This window comes from Papio anubis, chromosome X (assembly GCF_008728515.1).
Source record: "Papio anubis isolate 15944 chromosome X, Panubis1.0, whole genome shotgun sequence".
Taxonomy (NCBI): domain Eukaryota; kingdom Metazoa; phylum Chordata; class Mammalia; order Primates; family Cercopithecidae; genus Papio; species Papio anubis.
In genome coordinates, this window is record NC_044996.1 from 44,575,800 (window position 1) to 44,583,853 (window position 8,054).

General features: G+C 41.4%; 1 pseudogene across 1 annotated transcript; it reads left to right on the forward strand.

Annotated features, from left to right (window-relative positions):
• Positions 1 to 1,410: 1,410 nt before the first annotated feature.
• Positions 1,411 to 3,092, forward strand: LOC100997696 (annotated as a pseudogene). The gene has a single exon (XR_642102.3). The product of XR_642102.3 is annotated as a non-histone chromosomal protein HMG-14 pseudogene (transcript).
• The last annotated feature ends 4,962 nt before the right edge of the window (positions 3,093 to 8,054 follow it).

The window sequence follows — 8,054 nt, forward strand, 5'->3', positions numbered from 1 at the left end:
CAGGTACTATGACAAGGGCCTTGGGCCAGATGCTATGTCAAGGACTGTGTCTTGTAGTTTGAGACTCAGATATGCTGGTTCAAGGTGAGACTCAGCACATTCCCAGCTGTGGTAGCTATGGGGCAAGAGTCCTGCTTGAGAAAAGTGAAAGGAAATGTAAAAGGGACTTTGTCTTGCGCCTTAGATGCCAGCTCTAAGGTCACAGGGAGATGGAGAACCCAGTGGGCTCTTGGATTCTCTAATTCCGGGACTTGACTCTTCGATCGTGTTCCTGAACCTGCCCTGAGCAAGACAGGAGCCAACCACCCTAAAGAGTAAAGTCTTAGGCCTGGCACTATTTGCCACAGCTGACTGAGGAGCCTTGGGCCTTAAAGAAACATCAGCAGTAGTCTGGCAGTACTTCTCGTGGGCCTGTGGGGGCAGTGCCCATGGGCAGAGGCTCCTCTGCCTTTGCAAAGGTGAGAAAAGAGTGGAGAGGACTGTGTCTCATGGTTTGAGTGCCAGCTCAGCTGCAGTACAATAGAACACCCAGTAGACTTCTATGGTATTTGACTGTAGACCCTGACTCTCAGACGGCACCTCTGGACCCACCCAGAGTTTGGGGGAACTCACCACCCTGAAAGGAATGACATACACTTGAGTGGCTTTACCACCTGCTGGTTGTAGAGCCTTAAAGCCTTGAGCGAACATAGGCAGGAGCCAGGCAGTGGTTAAGCAACTCTTGGGTGAGACCAGTGCTGTGCTGGCTTCAGGTCTGACTCAGTGCAGTCCTAGTGGTGGTGGCCACAGGGATGCTTATGTCACTCCACCACCAGGTGACTCAGAACAGTCACCTGGTGGTGAAGTGACTCAGAATAGAGGTGACTCAGAATAGAAAGAGAGACTTTTGTTTATTTGGGAGAAAGTATAGAAAGAAAAAAAGAGCCGCTACCTGGTAATCCAGATAATTCTCCTGGATATTGTCGAAGATCATTGAGATGTTACCTCTATGCGTCTGCAAGAACCACAGCATTACTGGGGTTGGGGTGTACCTTAAAGCAGATACAGCTTAGATCACATTACCCAAGTCCTTTTGAATATCTTGAAAGTCTTCCAAGAAGGATGAATACAAACAAGCACAGATTGAGAAGAATACAATAAATAAGTAACTATTCAATGCCCAGACACAGACAAACATTTTAAAGTATCACAACCATCCAGGAAAACATGAACTCACTAAATTAACTAAAAGAGCCAGCAGGGACCAGTCCTGGAGAAACACAGATATGTGAACTTTCAGACAGAATTTTAAACATCTGTGTTGAGGAAACTCAAAGAAATTCAAGAAAACACAGAGAAGGAATTCAGAATTCTAGCATACAAATTTAACAAGAAGATTGAAATAATTTTAAAAATTATTTAAAATTTTAAAAATTTTAAAAATCGAGCAGATATTCTGGAATGGAAATATGCAACTGGTATACTGAAAAATAAATCAGAGTCTTCTAATAGAAGAATTGATCAAGCAGAAAAAATTATTAGTGAGCTTTAAGACAGGCTATTTGACAGTACACAGTCATAGGAGATGAAAGAATAAAGAATAAAACACAATGAAGCATGCTTATAGAATCAAAAAAAATAGCCTCAGAAAAGCAAATCTAAGAGTTACTGGCCTTATAAAGGAGGTAGACAAAGAGATGTGGGTAGAAAGTTTATTCAAAGGGATAATAACAGAGAACTTCCCAAACCTAGAGAGATATATCAATATCCAAATAAAGGAAGGTTATAGAACACCAAGCAGATTTAATCCAAAGAAAATGTGTTATTCTGTTCTCATGCTGCTATGAAGAAATACCAGTAACGGGGTAATTTATAAAGAAAAGAGGTTTAGTGGGTTTCCGCAGCTAGGGCGGCGGGAGGAGTGGCAGTGGCCAGGCAGCCCAGTTTCGCGAAGGCTCTCAGCCCGCCTCAACCGGCAGGCACCCAGCACGTGCCTTCCGCGCCGCCAGGATGCCCAAGAAGGTCAGCTCCGCCAAAGGGGCCGCCAAGGAAGAGCCCAAGAGGAGATCGGTGCGGTTGTCAGCTAAACCTCCTGCAAAAGTGGAAGTGAAGCTGAAAAAGGCAGCAGGGAAGGATAAATCTTCAGACAAAAATATGCAAACAGAAGGGAAAGGGGGAGCAAAGGGAAAACAGGTCGAAGTGGCTAACCAAGAAACTAAAGAAGATTTACCTGCAGAAAATAGGGAAACGAAAACTGAGGAGAGTCCAGCCTCTGATGAAGCAGGAGAGAAAGAAGCCAAGTCTGATGAATACCATATACCATGTCTTACCAGTGGTCCCTGTCTCCCTTCTTGTACAATCCAGAGGAATATTTTTATCAACTATTTTGTAAATGCAAGTTTTTTAGTAACTCTACAAACATTTTTAAGAAGGAGGGAATCCTACCTCATCCCATTTTTTAAGTGTAAATGCTTTTTTTAAGAGGTAAAATCATTTGCTGGTTGTTTATTTTTTGGTACGACCAGAAAATAGTGTGGGATATTGAATTATGGGAGGCTTTGACTGTCTCGGGTGTCAGCTTAACATTCCATAGATGGGGGGTTAGTTTTTATATCCTATAATACAAAGCATATTAAATGGCAATATGGAGTCAGTCCTGCATTTAATGTCTTGAACATTTTAAATTACTTCTATTCCCATGTTGTTTTTTAGTAGAATTGTTTCCTAAAGAAAACCACTCCTTGATCATGGCACTCCCTGTCAGAATTGTGTGCACTCTGTAACATCTTTGGTTGTGGTAGTCCTGTTTTCCTAATAACTTTGTTACTGTGTTGTGAAAGATTACAGATTTGAATATGTAGTGTACCAGCTATTCAGTTGTGAACTGGTGGGCCATATGTAACAGCTGACCAACATGTGAAGATACTGGTACTTGATATCCTCTTAAGGAAAATTTGCTTCCAAATTTTAAGCTGGAAAGTCACTGGAATAACTTTAAAAAAGAATTACAATACATGGCTTTTTAGAATTCCGTTACGTATGTTAAGAATTGTGTACGAATTGAAATGTCTGTACTGATCCTCAACCAATAAAATCTCAATTATGAAAAAAAAGAAAAGAGGTTTAATCAGCTCACAGTTTCACATCACGGGGGAAATCTCAGGAAACTTACAATGATGGCAGAAGGTACCTCTTCACAGGGCAGCAGGGGAGAGAATGAGTGCCAAGCAAAGCCATCATATTGGGAGGGGCCAAGATGGCCAAATAGTAACAGCTCTGGTCTGCAGCTCCCAATGAGATCAACGGAGAAGGAGGGTGATTTCTGCATTTCCAACTAAGGTACCCAGTTTATCTCGTTTGGACTGGTTATGCAGTGGATCCAACCCACAGAGGGCAAGCAGAAGCAGGGTGGGGTATTGCTTCACTCAGGAAGTATAAGAAGCTGGGGGACCTCCCTCCTCCAGCCAAGGGAAGCCCTGAGGGACTGTGCTACCCAGCTGGGTTACTATGCTTTTCCCATAGTTTTTGAATCTGCAGATCAGAAGATTTCCTCATGTGCCTACACCACCAGGGTCCTGGGTTTCAAGCACAGAACTGGGCAGCTGTTTGGGCAGACACCAAGCTAGCTGCAGGAGTTTATTTCATACCCCAGTGGTGCCTGGAACCCCAGTGAGACAGAACCGTTCACTCTCCTGAAAAGGGGGCTGAAGCCAGGGAACCAAGTGGTATAGCTCAGTGGATCCCATCCCCACAGATCCCATCCCCAGCAAGCTAAGATCCACTGGCTTGAAATTCTTGCCACCAGCACAGCAGTCTGAATTCAACCTGGGACACTGGAGCTTGGTGAGGTGAGGGGCATCCACCATTACTGAGGCTTGAGTAGGTGGTTTTTCCCTGACAGTGCTAAGGAGGCTGGGAGGTGTGGACTGTGCAAATTCACCACAGCACAGCAAAGCAGCTGTGGCCAGACTGCTTCTCTGGATTTCTCCTCACTAAGCAGGGCATCTCTGAAGGAAAGGTAACAGCCCCAGTCAGGGGGCTCACAGACTAAACCCCCATCTCCCTGAAACAGAACACCTGGGGGCAGGTGTAGCTGTGGGAGCAGCTTTAGTGCATTTTATTGTTTCTGCCTGTCGGCTCTGAAGAGAGCAGCTGATCCTGTCCAGAGGGATTCTCCCAGCACAGTGCTCAAGGTCTGTTAAGGGCAGACTGACTCCTCAAGTGCATCCCCGGCCCCCGTGCCTTATACTTCATACAGGAGAGCTCTAGCTAGTATCAGGCTGGTGCCCCTCTGGGATGAAGCTTCCAGAGGAAGGAGCAGGCAGCAATCTTTGCTGTTCTACAGCCTCCACTGGTGACACCCAGGTGAACAGGGTTTGGAGTGACCCTCCAGCAAACTGCAGCAGACCTACAGAAGAGGGACCTGACTGTTAAAAGAAAAACTAACAAACAGAAAGCAAAAACATCAACATCAACATAAAGGACTTCCACACAAAACTCCCATCCAAAGGTCATCTGCCTCAAAGATCAAAGGTATGTAAATCTGCAAAGATGAGGAAAAACCAGTGCAAAAATGCTGAAAATTCCAAAAACCAGAATATTTCTTTTCCTCCAAATGATTGCAACTTCTCTCCAGCAAGGGCACAAAACTAGATGGAGAATGAGATTGATGAATTGACAGAAGTAGGCTTCAGAAGGTGGGTAATAATCTCCTCTGACCTTAAGAAGCAAGTTCTAACCCAATGTAAGGAAGCTAAGAACCTTGATAAAAGGTTACAGGAACTGCTAACTAGAATAACCAGCTTAGAGAGGAACATAAATGAACTGATGGAGCTGAAAAACAAAGCACGAGAACTTCATGAAGCATACACAAGTATTAACAGCTGAATTGATCAAGCAGAAGAAAGGATATCAGAGATTGAAGATCAGCTTACTGAAATAAGACAAGATTAGAGAAAAAAGAATGTAAAAGAATGAACAAAGCCACAAGAAATATGGAACTATGTGAAAAGACCAAACATATGATTGATTGGTGTACCTGAAAGTGACAGGGAGAATGGAACCAAGTTGGAAAACACACTTCAGTACATTACCCAGGAGAACTTCCTCAACCTAGCAAGTCAGGTCGACATTCAAATTCGGGAAGTACAGAGAACACCACTAAAATACTCCTAGATAAGAGCAACCCCAAGACACGTAATTGTCAGATTCTTCAAGGTTGAAATGAAGGAAAAAAAGTTCAGGGCAGCCATACAGAAAGGTCCGGTTACCTACAAAGGGAGGAAGCCCTTCAAACCAATAGCGGATCTCTCTGCAGAAACCCTACAAGCCAGAATAGAATGGGGGCCAATATGCAGCATTCTTAAAGGAAAAAATTTTCAACCCAGAATTTCATATCCAGCCAAACTAAGCTTCATAAGCAAAGGAGAAATAAAATCCTTTACAGACAAGCAAATGCTGATGGATTTTGTCACCAACAGGCCTGCCTTACAAGAACTCCTGAAGGAAGCACTAAATATGGAAAGGAAAAACCAGTACTAGCCACAGCAAAAACACACCAAAATATAAAGACCAATGACACTATGAAGAAACTGCATCAACTATGTGCAAAATAACCAGCTAGCATCATGATGATAGGATCAAATTGACACATAACAATATTAACCTTAAATGTAAATTGGCTAAATGTCCCAATTAGAAGACAGACGCTAGCAAATTGAGTAGAGTCAAGAACCATCTGTGTGCTATATTCGGGGCCCCATCTCATGTGCAAAGACACACATAGGATAAAGACAAATGGATGGAGAAGTATTTACCACACAATTGGAAAGCAACAATGGCAGGAATTGCAATCCTAGTCTCTGACAAAACAGGCTTTAAACCCAAAAAAAATAAAAAAAGACAAAGAAAGTCATGCATAATGAATGGTAAAGGAATCAATGCAACAAGAAGAGCTAACTATCCTAAATATATATGCACTCAATACGGGAGCACCCAGATTCATGAAACAAGTTCTTAGAGATGCACAAAGAGACATAGACTCCCACACAATAATAGTGGGAGACTTTAACACCCCACTGTCAATAATAGAAGATCAACAAGACAGAAATTTAACAAGTATATTCAGGACTTGAACGCAGCCCTGGACCAAGCAGACCTAATAGACAGCTACAGAATTCTCCAGCCCAAATCAACAAAATATACATTCTTCTCAGGATCACATAGCACATATTCTAAAATCGACCACATAATTGGAAGGAAAACACTCATTAGCAAATAGGAAAACACACACACACACACAGAAATCAAAACAAGCAGTCTCTCAGACCACAGTGCAATCTAAATAGAACTCAGGATTAAGAAACTCACTCAACACCACACAACTACATGGAAATTGAACAATGTGCTCCTGAAACACTTCAGGGTAGATAATGAAATTAAAGCAGAAATAAATAAGTTCTTTGAAACCAATGAGAACAAAGACATAATGTACCAGAATCTCTGGGACATAACTAAAGCAGTGTTTAGAGGGAAATTTATAGCACTAAATGTCCACATCAGAAAGAGGGAAAGATCTGAAAAGAACACCCAAACATCACAATTAAAAGAACTGGAGAAGCAAGAACAAACTCAAAAGAAGACAAGAAATAACTAAAATCACAGCAGAACTGAAGGACATCGAGACATGAAAAACCCTTCAAAACATCAATGAATCCAGAAGCTGGTTTCTTAAAAAGATGAAAAAAATAGACCACTAGCTAAACTAATAAAGAAGAAAAGAGAGAAGAATCAAATAGACACAATAAAAAATGATAAATGGGATATCACCACTGATCTTGCAGAAATACAAACTATCATCAGAGAATACTTAAATACCTCTATGCAAATAAGCTAGAAAATCTAGAAGAAATGGACAAATTCCTGGACACACACACCCTCCCAAGACTAAACCAGGAAAAAGCCAAACCTTAAATCGACCAATCATAAGTTCTGAAATTAAGGCAGTAATTCACAGTCTGTCAACCAAAAAAAAAAAAAAAAAGTCCAGGACCAGACAGATTCACAGCTGAATTCTACCAGAGGTTCAAAGAGGAGCTGGTACCATTCCTTCTGAAACAACTCCAATTGAAAAGGAGGGACTCCTCCCTAACTCATTTATGAGGCCAACATCATCCTGATAACAAAACCTGGCAGAGAAACAACAAAAAAGGAAAATTTCAAGCCAATATCCCTGATGAACATCAATATGAAAATCCTGAATAAAATACTGGTAAATTGAATGCAGCAACACATCAAAAAGCTTATCCACCGTGATCAAGTTGCCTTTATCCCTGGGATGCAAGGCTGGTTCAACATATGTGAATTAATAAACATAATCCATCACAGAAACAGAACCAATGACAAAAAACACATGATCATCTCAACAGATGCAGAAAAGGCCTTCGATAAAATTCACCATTGCTTAATTCAAAAACTCTCAATAATCTAGGTATTGATGGAACATATCTCAAAATAATAAGAGCTATTTATGACAAACCCATAAGTCAATATCATACTGAATGGTCAAAAGTTGAAAGCATTCCCTTTGAAAACTGGCACAAGACAAGTTTGCCCTCTCTTACCACTCCTATTCAACATAGTATTGGAAGTTCTGGCCAGGGCAATCAGGCCAGAGAAAGAAATAAAGGGTATTCAAATAAAAAGAGAGGAAGTCAAATTGTCCCTGTTGGCAGATGACATGATTTTATATTTAGAAAACCCTGTCGTCTCAGCCCCAAAACTCCTTAAGCTAATAAGCAACTTCAACAAAGTTTCAGGATACAAAATCAATGTGCAAAAATGACAAGCAATTCTATATACAAACAATAGACAAGCAGAGAGCCAAATCATGAGTGAACTCCCATTCACAATTGTTACAAAGAGAATAAAATACCTGAAAATACAACTTACAAGGGAGGTGAAAACCCTCTTCAAGGGGAAATATAAGCCACTGCTCAAAGAAATAGGAGAGGACACAAACAAATGGAAAAAAATTCCATGCTCATGGGTAGGAGGAATCAGTATTGTGAAAGTGG